This window comes from Trachypithecus francoisi, unplaced genomic scaffold (genome assembly GCF_009764315.1).
Source record: "Trachypithecus francoisi isolate TF-2019V2 unplaced genomic scaffold, Tfra_2.0 Lachesis_group12, whole genome shotgun sequence".
NCBI classification, from domain to species: domain Eukaryota; kingdom Metazoa; phylum Chordata; class Mammalia; order Primates; family Cercopithecidae; genus Trachypithecus; species Trachypithecus francoisi.
In genome coordinates, this window is record NW_022681457.1 from 87910165 (window position 1) to 87932780 (window position 22616).

The following is a 22616-nucleotide window of genomic DNA, read 5'->3' on the forward strand; positions in this document are numbered from 1 at the left end:
GGCCCCCTTACTGCATGACACAGGCAAGCCATGGGATATGGCAAGGAGCATCTCTGCCACAGTCTGATGCCCAAGGAACTGCAGCCAAGAAGGCACAATCGCCTGCGGAGAAGTGTTAATAAATATTTACCGAGCCCTTTGACAGTGCCAAGAGAGAGTACAAATCAGTGCCAGCAGGCGCCGAAACGAGTCTCCTGAGGCTGGCAGCCAGAGGCGCCACCACACAGGGCCAGAAGCCCACTGACCTCCAGCTGCTTGTACCTACCCTGAGTGGCCCAGGCAGTCCCGTTTACAGAAGCTGTGAAAGAGGACAATCTCTCACTATTGATTTTGTGCCTCTCCCTGCGACCGCCGCCCTGGGTAACTCACAACGTATGGATTTTTCTATAAACCCTAAATTAATATCTGCAGCAGGTGGGAATATACTGCTGCCCGATGCGGTGAAGCCTCCTGGACCCACTGGGCTGAGGATTGGAGGGCACGCAGCCTGTGACTGTCCCTCCTGTGCCTGGGTCCACAGGCTGACCTCTGCTTTTAGCAGTCAGCAGACTGGCGGCATGGAGGCTGGCCTGCTGGGCTATGCATCCAACCCCCGCCCCTAGCTGGGATTCTTGTGTTCTCTGTGTTTGAATGAGGCTGTGCATACAGGAGTTGTGAATGCAGGTCACCTCAGGGCCCTCCATTCATTAAGGAGAGACTCTCTGTGATGGCAAGGAAAGAGCGGGGACTTGGCATTTACTGAACTTCAGTTTACACCCAGCTCCACCCCCAGCCTGCAGTGTGGCTTTGGAAAGTTACTTCATAACCTTTCTGTGCCTCTGTTTCCCATCAGTAAAATGGGAATAATATCATTTATTCCCATCAGTTAAACGGGAATAATATCATTTATTCCCATCAGTAAAATGGGAATAATATCATATTAACATAACATTACTCCCAGCTCCACCCCCAGCCTGCAGTGTGGCTTTGGAAAGTTACTTCTTAACCTCTTTGTGCCTCTGTTTCCCTATCGTGTTAAAATGGGAATAATTTCATATTAACATGACAAGGTTGATGTCAGGATCATTTACTTGTACAGCAAATGCAAAACAAGATCATTTCACTTGAGTAAGAGCTATGAAAGAAATAAGCTAGGTGACTTTGGTAGACTCCTTGAGGTAGGGTAGCCAGAGGGGATGTCCCTAAAGAGGTGACATTTGGGCATAGAGCTGAAGGGTGGGAAGGCACCAGCCACACCAAGAGCTAGGGAGAGGGAACAGCAAGTGCAAAAGCCCAGAGGAGGGTAAAAATAAAGGAAATTTCACTACGGAAATGTACACAGCATTTCCCCCTGCAGGGAACAGAAGCCCAGGGGTGTGAAGTTCCCACTTTTGCTCTGAGGGGAGGGACACCTGCTAGGGCAGTGGGTAGAAGTGGGGGATGACAGAAGAGAGAGGGAGAGTCCAGTCTTACAGATCTCCAGCCCCCATCTTCTGGGTCCAGTCACAGACCTGCTGGGAGCCCTGTCTCCTGAGCAGGGAGACAGAGAAGCAAGGCACTGCCCTGGGGGTGAAGAGAGAGAGCTCAAGCCAAGTAAACGTTTGCTGCAAATGCTTCTAATCCTATTGTCTTTAATAAAACTGCTAATTGGGTTTGGAAGTCTCCTCAGAGCCTGGCTGAGCCAGTGGGTTGCTTAGCTCCTTTCCAATCCTTCCCCACCCAAGATATCTCCTCTGCTTCCATGAATTAATTCAACCCAACATTTCAGGGTATACAGAGGGAGGAGACTGTGTTATGCGTATCTACCTACCATTCATTCACTCACATTTATATTTAGTGAGCATCTACTATGAACTAGATGTTGCCCAGGTTGCTGGGGATACAGCAGCAAATCAAAGAGACAAAACTCCCTGCCCTCGGGGAACTTCTGTGCTGGAGGGAGGAGCTAGGCCAACAGTGTGTAAATGGGGTGGTAAGTGCCTAGGGTGAAAATAACCAGGGCAGCAGGATGGGAAATGGAGAGGAGGGTTGTAATTTTAGATCAGGTGGCTGGGAAAGGCTTTGTGGAGTTGGGGACGTGTGGTGAAGAGCGGCATCCATCAAAGAAGATAATGGGTGGACATCTGGGGAAGGGCCTTCCAGGTAGAGGGGACAGCCAGTGCAAAGACCCTGACATAGGAGTGAGCATGGCATGTTTGGGGAACAGCAAAGAGGCCAGTGTGGCTGCAGCAGAGTGAGTCAGGGGAGAGGATTGGAAATGAAGCCAGAGAGGTGATGGTATCTCACAAAAACCCTTCTACCATACCCTAAGGTACATACCATCAGCCCTCTTTCACAGATGAGGCATGGGAAGATTAAGGGAAAGAAATGCTTACCCCACGCTCAGGTTGCAGTATGCTCAGAGTCTGGGTTTAAGCACTTGTCTCTATGAGCACATGTCTCTATGACATCACTGGATGTCATCAACAGGGAGGGACAAGAGCAGGGATGCCTCCCTCACCACCCAGTGGCACCAAGTGTCAGCCAGTTGATATTGTTCTAGTATCATCCTACTTTATAGAGGCAGAAGAGGGTGAAGTCAATTGTCTGAGGCTATGCTGCCAGACAGTTGGGCTTCAAACACAGATCTGTCTGACTTCAGTGCCCACACTCACACCAGGTTGCCACACTGGTCGATCCCTGCATTTTGACAAGATAGGCACTCAGCCCAGGAAGAGGGGGCTAGTAGGAGCAGAGCAAGGCACAGATCCCAGCCTCCTGGGATGTGGCCTGGGATTCCATCCATCCGTCCATCCATATTTCTGTTCATCCATTTATCTATTCACCAGTCCATTCATCCATCTATACTTTTGTCCATCAATCTATCCATCCATTCGTCTATATTTTTGTCCATCCATTCATCCATCCATCTACATTTTTGTCCATCCATCTATCCATCCATTCATCTACATTTTTGTCCATTCATCCATTCATCCAGTCAGTCAGCCTCCTATCCGCGAACATGTTTGTCTGGCTGTGTACTGGGAACCTGTGCATGGGCCACAAGCAAAAGTTTTCCCTGCAGCTCATGGGGCTGACAATGAGGCTGACCCTTTGGCTCACCTCCCTGCCACATTCCACACTCCAGAGCCCACCAGGCAGCCTCACCCACCAGATGCCCATCAGAATGACACATCCTGGGACTTCTTGTCATTTCCTGTCCAAGATTCCATTATGAGGTGTGATTGCTGAAGTAATAGACAGATAACGGATCAGTCCGAGTCCCGCCTGGCGCACCGGGCAGCTGCCGGGTTTTTCCCATTAGCCACAGGGCTTGACGGACAGTAATGGATTTCATACTGATGCTGGAGCCTGCGGCGGATAATTCCGTGATAACAGTTTATCACCCACTGACGGGAGGTAATGGGTAATCACCAGGAAGAAAGCAAACCCATCAGGGAGCCCTGGCCTCCGCCCAGCCTGGCTCTACCTTTGTTGTGCCAACTGCCACTTTCCAACTCGAGGGCCGACTCCTGTCTGTGTCCTGAAGGATGGCAGAGCTGCTGGTCCACTGCGCATGTATGTGTCCAGGCCAAGCCTGGCTGGGGTGCCCAAGGACTGTTTGCAAAGACTCTCACAAGAGATTCTTCTTTCTCTTTCAGCAAGCCCCAGCCACCTTCCTTCCCACTGAGACTTGCAGCAAACTTGGGAGAAGAAAAAGTGAGGGTTTCAAGGACAAAGCAACCAGTACATCCTCTAGTCCAGTCCTTCTGTGCACAGCCCCAGGCTCCAGGCCAGGATATCAGAGGGAGACTTTGGCCACAGTGTGTGTGCCCTGGCCGTGTTCTCTGCATCCTAGAAACCACTCACTGGAGCCAGGGTGGTGATGACCCCCTGCCACCACCTTCCATCTCCTTGGGGGGTCCCCTGCCCCCATCCTCACCTTTATAAACACTTGAGTATGCCATCTGTCCCTCACCAGGACTTCCCCAACAGACACTGTCTCTTCCAAATCTGCAGAAAAAAATAAAATAAAATGAATGGATACAATTTCCCCCCATTTCAGAATGTTCCCCTTTTTAATTTTGTTTTAAACATCCAGGTCCTCCTTGTCTCTCACTACTCAGAGAGAATAAAACAAATCAATGAGCACCAAATGATGATTAGTGAGAAACTTACATTGGGCTCTTCTTGCTCAGTTCTGCCTGGGGTTTCCTTGAACTTGTGTCCTTGGGCACGACTGGGATTTCCCAGTTTTTTAGAGGGTGTACATCTCATTAAATTGAACATTTCTAAGTCACTTCAACTAAAAATTCCTGAATTATAACCCCAGTTTCCTTTGCAGAATTCATATCATTGGAATTTTAGTAGTTTCTGTGGGTTCCCAAGGCCCTCCCCACAAAGAACCAGGTCTAGAATCTCAGATCTGGGCATGGGGGCGCGGAAGTGCTGCAGTCATTGGCTATAGACAAGAAGCTCCCTTCTAAAGACCAAAGGAGGGCCCAGGAAGCGCTACCTATGCTCAGGAGATGTGAGGAGCCTGGGCCCAGGGGATGGGTGCTCACAGGCAGGTGCAGCTGCACTGGCCTTGAAGGATGGATAGAAAGGAGGCCTCTTTGTTGAGGGCACCACCGGAGCTTATTAAATATGGATTATGTGCCAAACACCTGTCCAAGTCCTCTACAAACAGTGCCTGATTTAATCCTGACACCATTCTAGGAAGGGAGTTATGATGATCAATATCACCCCTTTTTCACAGATGAGGAAACTGAGGCACAGTGATGTTAGCTAACTGTCCTCAGTCATACAGCTAATCAGCAGAGAAGCCAGGACTCAAAGCCAGGCAGTCTGGGTCTAGAACCTGTGTCCTAACCACGACACTGTGCTGCTTCTCCCAAGCAGCCGTGGCCACTTGAGGCCCTGCTGGGACATTCACAGCCCTAACCAGACTGTGGGCCCAGTTTCCTCTTAACAGTAGGGTTTTTCAGGGAGTGCTGGCTGGAGCTGCCTTGTTCAGCTTCCAAGGGCTGACTGTGTACTTCCCCGCCCAATTCTGTGTTCAGTGATGTCAGGTAAGCAGCTTCAAATCAACCATGGTGAGCAGGCATGTTTACTTAGATAAGCAAATACCACAAAGCAGGGCTTTTCCCCCTCTGGAGAGCCGGCTGTTACCTGTTTGCCAGCACAGCACCAGTTCCTGGGGCTGGGGAGATGACAGATTCTGTGCAGGTCAGTGAACACACAAAGGAAGGAGTGGGTAAATCTGTTGGCCCCAAGCTCAGTCAGGACTGTCTTTATTCATCACGGAGGTAACGCTTGAGCCAAAATCTCATTCAGTTATGCACTCATTCACTCACTCGCTCATTCAACATGTTTATTTAGCACCAAGGTGGGCACTGAGAAGACAGAGACAGGTGCAAGGGGAGCCTCAGACCTGGGAACAGGCAGTAGCCATGCAGCCTGCTCCGTGGGCCGTGGTGGGTGAGGACAAGGAGGTGCTCCCCCTGGGAGGTGCCCAGGAGGGCAAGGTGTCTGGGGCAGCAATCGAGGCAGAGAGGCATTTGATCTCCACACTGCAGACAATGCAGTCTCTTTCCATGTAAATCTGATCATGCGCCCTGCCTGGAGCCTGGAAGGGCTTCCCATTGTTCTTGGGTTCAAAGACTGAGATGGACTGGATGCTGAGGAAGCCCAGCATCCTGCCCACCCCCGCACCACTTCCTCTTGGCCTCACCCCATTCCCCATTCCCAAACACACAGGCCTTCTCTTGGGTGTGCAGGGGTACCAGGCTTCCTCGTCTCAGGGCAAGTGCCCAGTGTTCCCTCTGCTTGGAATGTCATGTGTGCACACACGCACATGCACACAATACACACGTGCGTGCACACACACTCTCTCTCTCTCAACTCATTCCCCCTCACCTGGCTGACTCTCCATCGCCCTTCAAATCTCAGCTCAAATGCCATTTCCTCTGGAGCCTCCTCTGACCCTTCTATGTCCCCCAGCCCTGCCAGCCACACTGAGCCCCCACATGCTCCCAACACTGTACAGTTCTCTATGAACACACTGCAGAGTCTGGGACTGAACATCCGTTTGTGTGATTATTTGGCCAATATCTGTCACCCATTCCTAAACCAAAAGTTCCAGAAGGCAGAACCTTTGTCTCCTTTGTGCCTAGAACAGTGCCCAGTCACAGGAGGCGCTCCATAATTACTAGACAGATGAATGAATGGATGCAGTGGCACACACAGGCACAGGTAAAAGCATGAGATGTGTGAAGGAACTTCAGGTGGCTCCCTGCAGCTGGAGCCCGCTGCACAGTGAGGAGAAGTAGAGGGGAGGCTGTGGAAGGAGGGGCTCAGGTCCATCCTTCCTGGGGGACAGGCAGAGTGAATCCTCACACCTGCTCCTGTTCTTTAACTCTTGAGGGCCCAGCGCAATGAGGAGGAGGATTGGGACAGACAGACAGACAAGGGCTAGCCCAACTGCCTCGGAGAGGCCAGTAGCTGAGCTGGAGGAAGGCCACCACCCCCTCCCCCAACCCGTCCCCACCCCTGCTGGGCTGAGCACCAAGACTAATTAAACTGGATTTGCTCAGCCAGGCCCTGGAGGGGACAGCTCCGAGCACTCCAGATGGGCTCTATTTGTCAATTTGAAAACTAATCTCTGACTATTTAAACAGCAGCTTCTCTGGGCCCAGACCAGGATTAGTATTTGGCACCTTGGCTGAAGAGGGTGGGTGGCACTCCCCAGGTGTTAGGAAAGGATTTGAGGGCGAATTTCTTTCTAGAAAGAAGAGCTCAGAGCTTCTGCTCCCAGCCCATCAGCCCTGAAGGCAACCCCAGGACTGACCAGTAACTTGCTCAGCAGGGGCCTCTCCCCCAGCCTTCCTTACCTCCAGGGTACACCCCTGTCCTGGAGCCACCAGAAGCTGGAAAAATCAAGAAAAGATTCTTCCCTGGACCTTCTGGAAAGGATGGAGACCTGCAGACACCTTAATGCTGGAGCTGTGCCTTCTGGAACTATGACAGAATAGATTTTTTTCTTAAGCCAGCAGTTTAGAGTAATTTGTGATGCCAGCTCTAGGAAATAAACTCAAGCCCTCTACTAGTCCTGACCTCAGAACCAGCTAGGTGACAACCAGGGGAGAGTGATGTCTCAGAAGCAAGTAGAGATGTCTGGGGCTCAGGCCTTGGGCTTCTCTCTCCACCCTCTCTCCCTAGATAAGCTCATCAAGGACAAAGCAGTGCTAGATGCCTTCTGTAAACTGAGGATGCACAAATGTGGGTCTCCAGCCATACCCCTGTCTCCCAACGTGAAATTCACATATACAACTCCCTGCTAGGCATTCCATTGGCCTGAGAGGCACCCCAAATTTTATGCAACCTAAATGAAACTCAGGCTTCCCTTGAGACCCATCTCCTCTCCCGCCTCCATATCTCACTAAGCAGCACCCAGCAGCTCAGGCTAAAGCCATTGCCTGCTTTCCCTCATGCCCCATATCCAGGTCCTTGGCAAATCCCACTGCTTCGACCTTGAAACTATATCCAAAAACCAACCCCTTCTCCACTATGACTGCTCCTGTCCCAGCCCCAGCAGCCGTCATCTGCCTGGACGGCTGGCGTGGCTTCCGGCTTCCACACTCCACCTGCTGTCCACCACCCACGGCAGCCAGCGGGAGCCTGCTAAAGCGTGACTCAGACTGCGCCACCCCTTCTTAAAAAGCCTTCAGTGCTGCAATGAACATACACATGCACGTATCCTTATAATAGAATGATTTCTATTCCTTTGGGTATACACCCAGTAATGGAATTGCCAGGTCAAATGGTATTTCTGCCTCTGGGTCTTTGAGGAATCACCACACTGTCTACCGCAATGGTTGAACGAATTTACACTCTTACCCATAGTGTAGTAGCGTTCCTATTTCTCTGCAGCTTTTCTCTGCCAGCACCTGTTGTTTCTTGACTTTTTAATAATCTCCATTCTGACTGGCGTGAGATGCTATCTCATTGTGGGTGTGATTTGCATTTCTCTGATGATCAGTGATGTTGAGTTTTTTTCATATGTTTGTTGGTCACATGTATGTCTTCTTTTGAGAAGTGTCTATTCATGTCCTTTGCCCACTTTTTAATGGGGTTGCTTGTTTTCTTGTAAATTTGTTCAAGGTCCTTGTAGCCTCACAATAACAACGACATGGAATCAACCCAAATGCCCATCAATGATAGACTGGATAAAGAAAATGTGGCACGTATACACCAAGGAATGCTATGCAGTTATTAAAAGGATCAAGATCATGACCTTTGAACTGAGAGGCATTATCCTCAGCAAACTAACAGAAAACCAAACAGCGCATGTTCTCACTTATAAGTGGGAGCTGAGTGATGAGGCCACATGGACACATGGCAGGGGACACACACTGGGGCCTGTTGCATGGTGCGGAGAGAGAGCATCAGGAAGAATAGCTAATGGATGGTGGGCTTTAATACCTAGGTGACGGGATGATCTGTGCAGCAAACCACCACATGTTCAGCTATGTAACAAACCTTCACAACCTGCACATGTACCCCTGAACTTAAAATATAAGTTGAAGAAAAAAAAACCCTTCAGTGGCTTCTCAAGATTCTGTATAGTTCCCTGTCCTCACTGGGACCTGAAAGGCCAGGGCTCCTGACCTGTAGCTCCGCCTGTACCCGGGCCCTCTGCTCCTTCCCTCACTCATGGCTCCCACCCAGCCTGGTTCCTCCCCAAACATTGGGAATTCCAATTCAAGGTGAGATTTGGGTGGAGACACAGAGCCAAACCGTCAGCCAGCTTGACCACACATATTTGTCTTTCAAAATTTCCTTTTCACAAACCTTCTACAAATGTGTTATATCCATTTAGTTTGTCCTATACTCTTCCTCTTTCCATTTGTGGAATAACTAGTCACTCACTTTAGGACAAAAATTACTGTCTTTTTTTCTTACCTCTTACCTTATAACTTCCTTTACAAAACATCTTATTTTTCCCCCATATACAGAGTTGTTTCTGTTATTCTCTAGTTTCAGTTAGCACATATTAGAGTTTTAATCCCTAGTATTCTTAAATTTTGATGAAACTAATAAGCCTTGTGAGCTAATAAGCCTTGTGAGCTGTTTTATATCAGACCCCTGAGGGGTCAGCATCAGGCCCTGGTCCCCCTCAGAGTTTCTGCCCAGGGGTCACTAAAGAGTACATTTGAAACGTTTAGGGTGAGTACTGGGGAGGCTGCAGTGGGGCTCTGGGGGGAATGTAGGGAAGAGGAGGAGGCCAGTTAAGGTTGGGAGTGGATATCAAGGTGAAGATAGTAGGACGAGGGGCATGGAAAAGACAGGTGCTAGGTGGAGGGCAGGGTAAGTGGTGAGACGAACCTGTGGGACCGGGAAAGTGCAGAAAGCATTTTTTGATGAAGCATTTGGACAATACCCAGAGGGCCAGATTTGCATTTCTGAGTGTCTTTCTTTGGATCATGGCCTAGTGATTTTTTTTTTTTTTTTACTGTATTGTTTGTTTTCAATTTCTTCAAGCAGAAACTTAAAATGTTTATTGATCAGCTTTTCTGGTTAACTTCAGCAAAAGGACCATTCCAGCTCCTTAGCACATCATTACTAGAAGCAGGAGTCCATCCATGCTGTTTCCTTACCCACTCCTTTATTTTCAAATTCCCACCTCCTTCTGTGCACAAAATACATATGCTTCTCTTTTGATCCAGCAAGAAAGTCTCTGATCTGGTCTGGTCTGGTTTGATCTGGTCTGGTCTGGTTTCGTCTGGTTTGATCTGGTCTGGTCTGATCTGGTCTGGTCTGGTTTGATCTGGTCTGGTCTGGTTTTGTCTGGTTTGATCTGGTCTAGTCTGGTCTGGTCTGGTCTCGTCTGCTTTGATCTGGTCTAGTCTGGTCTAGTCTGGTTTTGTCTGGTTTGATCTGGTCTAGTCTGGTCCAGTCTGGTTTGACCTGGTCTGGTCTGGTTTGATCTGGTCTGATCTGGTTTCATCTGGTTTGATCTGGTCTGGCTTGATTGGTCTGGTCTGGTTTGATCTGGTCTGCTCTGGTTTCTTCTGGTTTGATCCTGTCTAGTCTGGTCTGTTCTGGTCTGGTCTGATCTCGTCTGGTTTGATCTGGTCTAGTCTGGTCTGGTCTGGTTTCGTCTGGTTTGATCTGGTCTGGTTTGATCTGGTCTGGTCTGGTTTCTTCTTGTTTGATCCTGTCTAGTCTGGTCTGTTCTGGTCTGGTCTGGTCTCGTCTGCTTTGATCTGGTCTAGTCTGGTCTGGTCTGGTTTGATCTGGTCTGGTCTGGTTTGATCTGCTCTGGTCTGGTTTCGTCTGGTTTCATCTGGTCTGGTTTGATCTGCTCTGGTCTGGTTTGATCTGCTCTGGTTTCATCTGGTCTGCTCTGGTTTCATCTGGTTTGATCTGGTTCGATCTGGTGTGGTCTGGTTTCGTCTGGTTTGATCTGGTCTAGTCTGGTCTGGTCTGGTTTGATCTGGTCTGGTCTGGTTTGATCTGGTCTGGTCTGGTTTCATCTGGTTTGATCTGGTCTAGTCTGGTCCGGTGTGGTTTGATCTGGTCTGGTCTGGTTTGATCTGGTCTGGTCTGGTTTCATCTGGTTTGATCTGGTCTGGTCTGGTTTGATCTGGTCTGGTCTGGTTTCGTCTGGTTTGGTTTGGTCTTGTTTCATCTGGTCTGGTCTGATTTGATCTGGTCTGATCTGGTTTCGTCTGGTTTGATCTGGTCTAGTCTGGTCTGGTCTGGTTTGATCTGGTCTGGTCTGTTTTTGTCTGGTTTGATCTGGTCTAGTCTGGTCCGGTCTGGTTTGATCTGGTCTGGTCTGGTTTGATCTGGTCTGGTCTTGTTTTGTCTGGTTTGATCTTGTCTGGTCTGGTCTGGTCTAGTCTCGTCTGGTTTCATCTGGTCTAGTCTGGTCTGGTTTGATCTCGTCTGGTCTGGTTTTGTCTGGTTTGATCTGGTCTAGTCTGGTCCGGTCTAGTTTGATCTGGTCCAGTCTGGTTTGATCTGGTCTGGTCCGGTTTGTTCTGCTCTGGTCTGGTTTCGTCTGGTTTGACCTGGTCTAGTCTGGTCTGGTGTGATTTTATCTGGTCTGGTCTGGTTTGATTTGGTCTGGTCTGGTTTGTTCTGGTTTGATCTGGTCTGGTTTGATCTGGTCTGGTCTGGTTTCGTCTGGTTTGATCTGGTCTAGTCTGGTCTGGTCTGGTTTGATCTGGTCTAGTCTGGTCTGGTCTGGTTTGATCTGGTCTAGTCTGGTCTGGTCTGGTTTGATCTGGTCTCGTCTGGTTTGATCTGGTGTAGTCTGGTCTGGTCTGGTTTGATCTGGTCTGGTCTAGTTCTGTCTGGTTTGATATGGTCTGGTCTGGTCTGGTCTCATCTGGTTTGATCTGGTCTAGTCTGGTCTGGTCTGGTTTGATCTGGTCTGGTCTGGTTTTGTCTGGTTTGATCTGGTCTAGTCTGGTCTGGTCTGGTTTGATCTGATCTGGTCTGGTTTGATCTGGTCTGGTCTGGTTTCGTCCGGTTTGATCTTGTCTGGTTTGATCTGGTCTGGTCTGGTTTGATCTGGTCTGGTCTGGTTTTGTCTGGTTTGATCCTGTCTAGTCTGGTCTGTTCTGGTCTAGTCTTGTCTCGTCTGGTTTGATCTGGTCTAGTCTGGTCTGATCTGGTTTGATATGGTCTGGTCTGGTTTGATCTGGTCTGGTCTGGTTTCGTCTGTTTTGATCTGGTCTGGTTTGATCTGGTCTTGTCTGGTTTGATCTGGTCTGGTCTGGTTTCGTCTGGTTTGATCTGGTCTAGTCTGGTCTGGTCTGGTCTCGTCTGGTTTGATCTGGTCTAGTCTGTATTTGTCTGGTTTATAATTTTCCATCTTTTTACTTTCAATCTTTCTAAATCTTTGTATTTTAGAGATGCCTCTTATAAGCAGCATGCTCTTTTGTTTAAAATCCAGTCTGACAATCTTTATCTTCCAATTACAGCTCTTTGTCCATTTATGTTTAATGTAATTATTGGTGTATGTTTCAATCTACTGTCTTACTTATTTGCTTCATCTGTTATATATTTTTTCTCTTTCTCTCTCTCTGTCCTTTCTTTTCTTCTTTTGACTTGTATTTTTTTTTATTATTCCACTTCCCCCACTACCCTCAACTTCATTAACTTGAGAGTTAAACACTTTTTTCATTTTTTTACTATTTACTTAGTGATTACCTTAGACTAGCACTGTCCAATAGAAATATAATGCATGCTGCAAATATAATAATATAATCTGTGAGCCATATATGTAATTTTAAATTTTCTAATAGCCAAGTAAATAAAGAAAAGAAAAAAGGTGAACTGAATTTTAATAATACAATTAATTTAAGATATCAAAATATAATCATTTCAACATGTAATCAATATAACATTAATAATGGTATCATTTTCCTTTCTTTTATTCTCCTTTTTTTCTTTTCTTGCCCTAAGTCTTTGAAATCTGGTGTATATTTTACATTTACAGTATATCTGAAGTAGGACTGATCACATTTCTAAGTGCCAATAGCCACATGTGGCTAAGGGCTACCATAGTTAACAAAACAACCTTGTAATACAATATGCATCCTCAACTTATCAAAGTCTAATATAAATGTAGTACTTTTACCTTACCTCTTCTCAGACATTCAAGGAGCTCAGAATATTTTTATTTTATTTAATTGTCTCCCCAAATTATATGATTATTGCTTAATGTAGCATATTCATTTGAATTTTTCCAAATATTTACTATTTTCATTGATTCTGAATCTGTCTGCCATTTAGGCTTATTTTCTTTGCACCTGAAGAATACCCTTTCACATTTCTTTAAGTGTGATTAATTTTCTCAACTTTTGTTAAAAGTTCTGTATTTCACCCTAATTATTGAAGAATGGTTTCAACAGGTAGGTCAGTAGTTATTATTTATTGCTTTCAGTACTTTAACAAAGTAATTTCACTGTCTTCTTGCTTTCATTGCTTCTGTTAAAAAGTCAGCTATTAGTCTAATTATTCTATATATTTTCTCCTAGCCTATCTTCCAGTTCAATAATTCTCTCTTTGTCTAATCTGCTGAAACTTACCCACTGAATTTTTAATTGAGTTATTGTGTTTTTCTGTTCTAAAATTCCCATATGATACTTTCTGAAAGATTGCAATTTCCTGCTGAATTCTCATTTTGCCTTCTATTTTCTTTAACACATTAATGTATAGAGTGCTCACAAATTTTAAAATGTGTATAACTTCATGACCTGGTTCCTCTGTGAGTCTGTTTTTGTTGTCAATTATTTCTCGTGTTTGGGGTGGGTTTTTTCTGTTTTGTTTAAGTTTGGGTTTTTTTTTTTTTTTTTATGGAGTGCTGGGTGGTTGTATAAAAAACATTTTCAAAACAAGTTGAGGTCTGAGATTATGCTACCTTCCTTCAGAGGCGATTTACATTTGCTTCTGGTAGGTGACTGGAGCATTAACAATCCTAGATCACTTTAACCTAATTTCAGAGATTAAGATGTGAAACAGGGCTTCCACCATGGGAAATGGGGGCATATTTTAAATCCACCTTTCTTCTGGTATGGTATAGCCCTGTTGGCTTCCACTGCTAAATATTGGGGATTTACTAGTGTGCCCCCATCCTTAGCAGGCCTGGTCTCTAACTTCAGAGCCTCCTTACACAGAAACTGTCAAAAATTCTGCCCAAAATTTCAGCTCCTTGACTCTCCAGCTGCCTTCTCACCACCCCTCCCACTCCCTCTACCACTACCCAGGAAGATGAGGAACGAGATGCCAATGTTTACTGATCAGGGTGACCCTTTTTATTTTTGGGTTCTGGATCCACACAGGAGGCACAGTTCAGCATCCTCAGGACACTTAAGTTTCTGATAGTAATAATCTGGGTTTCTCTTTTTTATATGGAATACCTACTTACCTTCTGCTTCACTTAAAATATTTCTTCAACTTTCTAGGTCTCAATTATAGTTGCCTATGCATTTTTGTAGAGTTGATTTTATAGAGAAAGAGATAGATTTGCATAAGATATGATTCTTTCTCCTTTTGGCTTATAACAATGACATTTACAACCCTAGCTTCCTAATCAGTCTCAGAGTCTACGAATTTCCAGGGTCCCTCTCATCCTGGGATAGTCATGGGATACTTCTGCCAACTGGGTGGATATAGTTATGTTTCCTATACAATGGCAAATGCCCAAAGCTTGTTTCTAGATGATTCAGTCACCAGGCATGGGTAAAGGTGATGAAAAATTATGACATGGAAAGTGACTATAGCCCAGGGATTAGGATGCTGGCCATATAACTGAGTCTTCCTCAGGGAGAGGCTCTGTGGACAAGAATGTAACACTTGTCTGTTTCCCTCCTGTCAAAGATAGGATAGGGGCATAAGTAAAAATACGTGAAACCTGAATCCCATCACTCACCAAGTTCTCCTCCTGTGTGGTCCGGGCACAGTTCTTTCCTGATATAGTCTTTTATGAAAACAGAAAGTCCGGGCTTGGTAGCTCATGCTTATAATCCCAGCACTTTGGGAGGCCAAGGCGGGTGGATCCTTTGAGCCCAGGTATTCAAGACCAGCCTGGGCAACATGGCAAGATCTCATCTCTATAAAAAATTTAAAAATTACCCAGGGCATGGTGGCACACACCTGTAGTCCTAGCTACTCAGGAGGCTGAGGTGGGAGGATTGTTTGAGCCTAGGAGGCAGAGGTTGCAGTGAACCAAGATTGCACCACTGCACTCCAGCCTGGGCGACAGAGTGAGACCATCTCAAAAAAAAAAAGAAGGAAAGGACCAAGACCACATTGCCCCTTGAGGGCCCTCTCTGTACCCTCTTCTCAGGCCCTAACTGGCCCTGGACATGCTTCCCTTGGCCCTGATCCTTTGTCTTTGGTCTGTTTTCTTTTCTGTCCTTTTGTGGGTACTTGAGGATTTCTCTCACATCAAATCTAGATGCTGCCCAGCTCTTCAGCTTCCCAGGGAAACACACTATTCCTCTTTGTTTTCAAGGTTTCACACAGGGGAACAAAAAAAAAAGTGGGAATTGTAACAAAGTTTACAGCATTCATATAGTACTGATTCCCAAACCCTTGCTCCTTACTGCACATGAGACAGTATAGGAAACCGAGGTATTCACGTGCTTGTTTTAACATCTCAGGGCTGATGCATCTATTTCCTTCCAGAGGAAGCCAGAAACCTCAAGATTAGCTGTGACAGCTAGCATCAGGTGGAGGGACAAGTCCCACTAGGACTTCCTGGCAGACCAGGTTCTCCTGGACTTCACCTACCCATCTATGTGTCCACCATGGCACTGTGTCATAGCTGTGGCAAGACATTCAAGAGGAGATTTTAGTTTATTTCCCTTTATTACAAGAAGGATGACTTTTCTTTGGCTAGCTCACATGATGGACGGCCAATACAAGATCAATACAACAAAGAGGGTGTTCTGGAGATGCAGGTTTAAAAAGTCATAAAATAGGCCGGGCACAGTGGCTCGCACCTGTAATCCCGGCACTTTGGGAGGCCAAGGCAGGTGGATAATTTGAAGTCAGGAGTTTGAGAACAGCCTGGCCAACATGGCAAAACTAAAAATACAAAAATTAGCCAGGCATGGTGGCATGCACCTGTAATCCCAGCTACTCAGGAGGCTAAGGCAGGAGAATTGCTTGAACCAGGAGGCAGAGGCTGCAGTGAGCTGAGATTGCCAGATTGCTGCACCCACTGCACTTCAGCCTGGGTGACAGAGTGATACTCCGATACTCCGATACTCCGTCTCAAACAAACAAACAAACAAGTCATAAAAAGGAGCATCTGAAAGACTTGAACGGAATGCAAGGTAGCTCTGGGACTCCTCAGAACTTTAGTGACATTCACTCTGGGCTGGTCTCTCCAGTTTGGCTAACTTTTTTATGCTCTAATTGTTCTTGTTACTACCATTTTTTCATGATTTCTATTGTCTTTGCTTTCTCTGCCTTGTAACATTGATGGCTTCATAATTTTGGCTGGTCATGACCACTATGACCCCTCACGCATCTATGCATATGATCCTCAGCTCTGCCACTCTCTGTTCAATCGTCTCCATTTACCACAATTCAAACCCGAATTGTTTATGTGTATGGACTGGATTTTTCAAATATCCTATTATCATTTTTCTGTCTCCTTGATCCATGAGTGTCTGAAATAGGTGTAAATGTAGAATTATCTACTTTGTAATTCTATCAGCCTTTTTATTTTTATATTTTGAAGTTTTGTTGCATACATACAAATTCCCAAGTATTATAGCATTTTAGAGTAGTGTTCCTTTCATTGGTTTATAACTAGAGTTGGCAAAGTTTTTCTCTAAAGAACCAGGTAGTAAATAGTTTAGGCTTTGACAACCATTCAGTGTCTGTCACAACTACTTAACCCTGTCATTGTAGCTCAAAAGCAACCACAGACTATATGTAAACAAAGGGGAGTGATTATGTTCCAATAAGACAGGCTCTTCTGTTACAAATGACAGAAACTCCAACCCAAACTGGCTTAAACATATAGATTATACATTGCTTCATGTGACTGGAAAGTTGGGTATACCTAATCATATATGGTTTGATCCCAGTCTCAAACAACTGTCCAGATTCTCTCTCTCTCTCTCTCTCTCTCTCTCCCCTCTCCCTCTCCCTCTCCCTCTCCCTTTCTCCATTTCCCTTTCTCCTATTCCCTCTCCCTCTTCCCTTTCTCTCCCTCTATTTCTCCTTCTCAGTTTCACTTTCTCACTCCCCTCCCAGGCCTCTTATGGTTTCAAGATAGTTACAACACTTCAACCTCCATGTCTTCCCAGATAAACAGAAGTGTGGCCAGAGAAGAAGGTTAGGAAGAAAAGCAAGAAATGCTGAGGGGTGAGGCTTCAGAGTAGGCAAGATCAGCTCCTGCAGGACTTCAGCCTGAGGGCAATGGGGAGCCATGGGAAGTTTTCAGCAGGGGCATGATGGCCCGACCACATTGGAGTCTCCCTGGGCTGGCAAGACTGTGCTGCCTTAGTGCCCCCATCAGCGCTGACCCTGGTGGACCCTAACTGCTTCCCACCTCCATTGCCAGCATTCACTTGTGGGTTTCTCCTCTGAGCCACTGTGCTGCCCTGTGGGTTGGCCTCATGCCCTGCCAGGGCCCCCATGCCAATCCAGGGCAGAGCTGCCAGACGGGCTGGAGGCTTGTCGCACAGGCATGGAAGGTAAGAAAAAAGGGGAGAGAAGGAGGCTGCTAGGGAGAGGGGCACAGAGGGCCAGACAGTTCGACCCTGCTGGCCAAGCTCAGGGCTCTGAAGGCTGATGAGCAGAGGAGTGACTAGCCATTGGGTTTTCTGAAGTGAAGAGGAATCACAGGGAAAAGAAAAAGCTCCTAAGGGAAGGTGGAGATGCATGTAGGTAGTGGGTTAAACACCAGGGCTTGGGAAGCAGACAGGCTTGGTCTCTGTGGTAGATTTAAGACTGCAATAAATTCTTTGACAAGCCTCTCACTGGGAGGTGAGGTCTGTTCCTCCTCCTTGCATTAGCGTGAGCACTGTCATGACTTTGAGCCACAGAACATGTTGGAAGTGATGCTGTGCCAGTTTCCAGGCTCAGGCCTTAAGGGACTAGCAGCTTTCACTTCCTGCCTCTGAGAACAGTCACTCTTAGATCTTGAGTGACCACATAAGACATTCAATGACTCTGCTTGGAGAGACCACATGGGGATGCCCTGAGACTATAAGGAGAGGGAGAGAGACATAGCTGGGCTCATCAAGACACCAGCCACATGAGAAAAGTTGTCTTGGACCCTCCAGACCAGTCCAGCAATCAGCTGAGTACCACTGGGGACCCCAGTCAATGCGGCATGGAGCAGAAGAGCCACTCAGCTGAGCCCTGCCTGAATTTCTCACCCACAGCATGGTGAGATGTAATAAAATGGCCCTTGTTTTAAGTCAGTAAGTTTGCAGGAGTTTGTTACCCAGCAGTAAGTATCCAGAACAACCCTACCAGTTTTATGACCTTGGGTAAGTGACAATCATTTATAAAGTGAGGAGGCTACCTTGTAGGCTTATGATAATCATCAAAGAGGTTTTGTGACCTTGGGTGAGTGACAATCATTTATACAGTGAGGAGGCTACCTTGTAGGCTTATGATAATCATCAAAGAAGTGATGAAGGTAAAGCAGTCAGCACAGTGTCTGACACAGAGTTAAAACCTGGTAAGTTATAACTCTCACTGTTTTTATTGTTGTTATCACTGTGAAAGGATGCAGGGACAGAATCACCAGCAGGAACCAATTGCAAATTTGAACTGAGTTGACAGTCTCAATCTAATGGTGTCATTTGCACCACGAGAAGAGCACAGGGAGTAAACTGCCTGGGTTTGTATCCTGGCTCTACCACCTCTTAGCTATGTAAACTTCATCCATTTATAACTCTCTCTGGTCTTCAGTTTCTTCGTTGGTAAAACAAGGATAACTGTATCTACCTCATAGGACAGCTGGGAGGATAAAATGACATATTACATGTAAAGCTTTCAGAACCGTGCCTGACACGAGTAAAGGCTCTATAAATGTCAGCTGTTATTATTTGTGTTATAAGTATTTTAATTATCTAGGATGAGGATAGCCTGGATCTCCCAGACTAGAGGAAGGGAAAAATAATCACCAGGAAGGAAAGCAAAAAGCTCTCCTGCTGAAAAGATCTAATGAGTTCCACTGCCCCACATGGGTGTTTCAAGAGACTGTACCTGTAATGGGGAGCTCCTGGTGCTGTGGGGTGCAGACCCTATGCCTCTATGTTGCAACAGAGGTACAAGATCTTACCCTTTGAACAAGCCAAGATGAGAGTTTGGAGGAGACCTCCTTGAGCTCTTAAAATGTCACTAGTTGTGATACCTTTGGGAATTTCTCTTTATAACTACCCCAGCCTGCCTCACAGGAGATGGGGAGAGAATTTACATTTACCCAGCAACATAGGGGATGTTGTGGTACGCTCCCCAGATCCCATCTTCAGAAACAAGATACTCATTCCCCCAACTGCCTGGAGTGTTGGCAACTGATGGCTCACAGCTGAGTCCCTCTCCAGGAATTGCCCTCAGCCAAATAAAGTCACCCTTCCCGAGGTTAAATTCCCTCCTTCAAGGCAGCTCACATCCACTGAGACATAAAAGTCCAGCCCCTTTGCCACAAGCAGGACACCTCTGCAGGGTAACCAATTCATCCCAGTTTCCCTAAGACTTTCCCAGTTTTAGCACCAAAAGTCCTGCATCCCAGGAATCCCCTCAGTCCTGGGAAAACTGGGCCAGCTGGTCACTATTGCAGATGCATCCCAGCTCCAGAGTTCCTGTAGGGCTAAGGCCTTTGTTGCAACTGAATCACCACTGAACTTCTTCCTCTGCCCAATCCTACTTCCTTCCCTCCTCTATACCCTGCAGTAAACTTCCTGGGACCCCCATCTCAAGAGTGTGCCACCCTGGGAATCTGACTTAAGCAAATACCTCTTCTGTGCCAGGCACCATACTGGCCTGTTCAGTCCTCATCCACCACGCTGCAGGTGGGCATTGCTGTTCCCTTGAGAAAACTGAGACTCATAGATGCTAAGTAACTTGTTCAAGTCCACATGGCAAGTTCAAATCCTTCCCATTTCCACAGAAGACCCAACGCCTTTGCAATCTTTGAAAATAAATCACACTGCCTTGGGACTAAATTCTCTCTTTAGGCCCTTTGACCCAAGACGCGAGAAAAGCAAGAATTTGCACCTGGCATACAGAAAAGAGCAATGGCATGTGCCTAGTGTTACTTGCAGGGCATGGGGCTGGCTGGGGAAGGCAGTGCAGGCTGGTAGCCAACTCTGATTACTTGCAAGGCTACTGCAAACTTAGATTCTTCTCCACGGCCTCCTGACTTATGTTTCTTTCTTCCTTTCTTTGAAGGCAAGATGATACTTTCAGCCTTTGGCAGGAAATACACTCCCTGCTTTTCCATTTCTCTAAGGGGCAGCTGCCCTCATAGCTAGAAAGTGTTACCACTGGCCCGGCTCGGTGGCTCAAGCCTGTAATCCCAGCACTTTGGGAGGACAAGACGGGTGGATCATGAGGTCAGGAGATTGAGACCATCCTGGCTAACCCGGTGAAATCCCGTCTCTACTAAAAAATACAAAAAATTAGCCGGGCGAGGTGGCGGGTGCCTGTAGTCCCAGCTACTCGGGAGGCTGGGGCAGGAGAATGGCGTAAACCCGGGAGGCGGAGCTTGCAGTGAGCTGAGACCCAGCCACTGCACTCCAGCCTGAGCGACAGAGCAACTCCGTCTCAAAAAAAGAAAGAAACAGTTACCACCTTTATCTAACTCTTATTTCCTCTGAAGATCTAAGGCCAGCTGCTCTCAGGGGGAGAGAGAAGTACCTCTCCCTCTCCTCTTCCCCCTCCCCACCCACTCCCCCTTGCCCTTGCCTCACACTACCTTCTTCCCTTCTCTCCTTTCCCTCTCCTTCTCCCCTCCTTCTTGCCCCGCTTCCAATTCTCCCAGACCCCTCACTGCTGCCCCCCTTCTTTGGCCTCTCCTCTTTCCTCCTCTCCTCCTCTCTCCTTCCCTGGTCTCTACCCTTCCTTCCCAGATCTGTATTACCAAAGGCCACAGCGCCCTGGGAAGACTTGAGGCTTACATGTCCAAGTTCAAACACCTTGGGTTCAACCCCCAGCTTTGATTCTGCTTCAGTTTTCTCACCTATAAAACAGGGGCAAATGAAGCTTACCTCTCAGGGTTGCTGTGGAATATGATGTGAGCATGCAGGTGACAGGCTTGCCCTAGCATGGGACAAATGGGAGGTGCGCCATCTAATTTTATTCCGATTTCTCCAGGGGATGTATCACAGATTGGCATTTTCCCCCGAAAGGGAGAAAGAGATGACCCAGAAAGTCCCCATCTTCTCATTAGCAATTTTCAATTTGCTGAGAGTGAAGCTGCCTCCAGGACTCAATCCCACCCCCTCCTAGCCCCTCCCAGCCCCTCCCAGCCCTTCTCCTGGGGTTGGGAGCGACGTCTGGCACCAGCTCCTCCAGCACGAGCCATCAAAGTGCCACCAGCACCATCTGGTCTGCCCACATCCTCATGCGGGATTTATTACCTATTCCCTTCCATTAGCATAAATAATATGGAGCTTGGGTTTCATGATGGTTTACATAATAAATAAAACAGGTCAATTGCCCACAAAACTAGTCTCTGTGAACAGTAACAGATTTAATTAGATTTATTTTATCCTGGGTTTTCTGGAGTGAGGCGGATGTCTCTCATGCCAAGGATAAACTTCTCCATAAACTCCTATTTCTGGAAAGGCAGCTCTCCACCCTCCAAGGAGACAAAAGGGATGAGGGAATAAAGGGGAGGGAGAGGAGAAGGAAGACAGGTCAGAGAAAGGAGAGGCAGGAGGGGGAGAAAAAGAGACAGATATGGTCCCATGTTACTCTTCATCTTTCCCAGGCCCCCTGGCCCCCTGGCTGCCTAGGTGCAGGCCCCCACGTGAACCACCCCCACTGCCCCAGACCACACACACCTGCATGAGCCACTCTTGTACTCACAACCCTTTACTGGCTTCCCATTGCCCAGGATCAAGAGCAAGCTCTTGGCAAGGACCTCCTTCCCCATTAGTATTCTTTACCAAACCCTTGGGCCTCAGCAGATGCCATCCCTCCCGAAGGCCCATCCCCACATGGACTCTCCAGCCTCACATGTCCATCAGAAGTTACTGACTGCCCTCTCCTCTCTTGGATCTCTGACCCTCACTGAGCTGTCTCCTCTCTCTGGAACATTCCACTCTCAGTCATCCTTCCAGTCTCAGAGCCCAGCCTCATCTCCAGGCACCCCCATGCCCAAGCTTGGCTCCACCCCCACCAGCCTAGGTGCCCGTCTCTACGGCCCTGTGACCTGCCAGTTCTGCTTATCCATTATCTCTGCACACACATTCTCCCACCCGGAATGAAAGCCCTCTGAGACAGTAACCAGGGGGTTCACTGTTTAACCCCCTGGGCCCAGAACAGCTCCTGACTATGTAGTCACTCTTCCTCCAGAGCTCCAAGCAGCTGCTGACATGCAGCAGCTTTCAATCCGTAAAATAAATAAACCCAACAAATAAATGACTCTCTCAAGGATTTCTAGCCTTCCTTGATCCTCTACTCCAACAGGTTTCTCCTGCCATTGAGTGACTGTTGAAGATAAAATCTGATGAAGTATCGAGAGGGTAAGGAATGCCCCAGCTGGTAGTGGACGTCTGTGGAGTTTGCTGTGCAGCTTCTCTTGGTAGCAGCATCCTGGTTTCCCTCGGGAATTGCATCCGCTGGTTTGGATGGGCACTCCCTCCAGGTTCCAGGAGTAGGCGCAGGACTCAGAACTCACCAACAGAGGCACTGCCTCTCCCAGCCTTGTGTCCGATGCAGGGACCCAAACTGGTCCAGTGAGACTCAGCCCAGACCTTGTGTAGACCAAATCAAAGAGAAAGATTCTCTTTTTGTGCAGATGGCTAAGCTGGCAGGAGATAAGTCTGGAGCTTCCAGGGGTTCCAGCAGGCAGAAGAGCCTGCCTCAGAATAAGGAAATTAATTCCTTTCAGAGGAAAGCCGAGCGGAGAGATGAAGGGAGAAAGGATGAATCCCAGG

The 22616-nt window shown here is 47.3% G+C and overlaps 1 non-coding gene across 1 annotated transcript; it reads left to right on the forward strand.

Moving 5' to 3' along the window:
* The first annotated feature begins 771 nt into the window (after positions 1-771).
* On the forward strand, positions 772-880 carry LOC117094116. Its single transcript, XR_004441432.1, has one exon. It is a non-coding gene; the product is annotated as a small nucleolar RNA ACA59 (small nucleolar RNA).
* The last annotated feature ends 21736 nt before the right edge of the window (positions 881-22616 follow it).